Source organism: Delphinapterus leucas, chromosome 1, assembly GCF_059928025.1.
Source record: "Delphinapterus leucas isolate spDelLeu-1000000601 "Yukka" chromosome 1, BTC_Dleu_Yukka2, whole genome shotgun sequence".
Lineage (NCBI taxonomy): Eukaryota > Metazoa > Chordata > Mammalia > Artiodactyla > Monodontidae > Delphinapterus > Delphinapterus leucas.
Genome location: NC_143129.1, coordinates 72634387 through 72635737, shown reverse-complemented (window position 1 = coordinate 72635737; position 1351 = coordinate 72634387).

Below are 1351 nucleotides of genomic sequence, written 5' to 3'. Positions count from 1 at the left end.
AGAAGACGATATAATAATTATAAATATATATGCACCCAACATAGGAGCACCTCAATACATAAGGCAAATGCAAGCCGCTATAAAAGAGGAAATTGGGGCTTCCCTGGTGGCGCAGTGGTTGAGAGCCCGCCTACCGATGCAGGGGACACGGGTCCATGCCCCAGTCTTGGAAGATCCCACATGCCACGGAGTGGCTGGGCCCATGAGCCATAGCCACTGAGCCTGCGCGTCCGGAGCTTGTGCTCCACAACGGGAGAGGCCACAAGAGGAAAGTGACAGTAACACAATAACAGTGGATGACTTTAACACTTCACTTACACCAATGGACAGAACATCCAGGCAGAAAATTAGTAAGAAAAACAAGCTTTAAATGACCCGATAGACCAGATAGACTTAATTGATATTTAGAGGACATTCCATCCAAAAACAGCAGATTACACTTTCTTCTCAAGTGCACACGGATCACATCTTGGGTCACAAATCAAGCCTCGGTAAATTTAAGAAAATTGAAATCACATCAAGCATCTTTTCCGACAACAATGCTATGAGATTAGAAGTCAATTACAGGGGGAAAAAATGTAAAAAACACAAACACATGGAGGCTAAACAATACGTTACTAAATAACCAAGAGATCACTGAAGAAATCAAAGAGGAAACCAAAAAATACCTAGAGACAAACGACAACGAAAACACGATGATCCAAAACCTATAGGATGGAGGAAAAGCAGTTCTAAGAGGGAAGTTTATAGCAATACAATCCTACCTCAAGAAACAAGAAAAATCTCAAATAAGCAATCTAACCTTACACCTAAGCAACTAGAGAAAGAAGAACAAACAAAACCTAAAGTTAGTAGAAGGAAAGAAATCATGAAGATCAGAGCAGAAATAAATGAAATAGAAACAAAGAAAACAATAGCAAACATCAATAAAACTAAGAGCTGGTTCTTTGAGAAGATAAACAAAATTGATAAACCTTTAGCCAGACTCATCAAGAAAAAGAGAGAGAGGACTCAAATCAATAAAATCAATAATGAAAAAGGAGAAGTTACAGTGGACACCACAGAAATACAAAGCATCCTAAGAGACCACTACAAGCAACTCTATGCCAATATAATGGACATTCTGGAAGAAATGGACAAATTCTTAGAAAGGTATAACCTTTCAAGACTGAACCAGGAAGAAATAGAAAATATGAACAGACCAATCACAAGTAATGAAATTGAAACTGTGATTAAAAATCCTCCAACAAACAAAAGTCCAGTACCAGATGGCTTCACAGGTGAATTCTATCAAACATTTTGAGAAGGGCTAACACCCATCTTTCTCAAACTCTTCCAAAAAATTGCACAG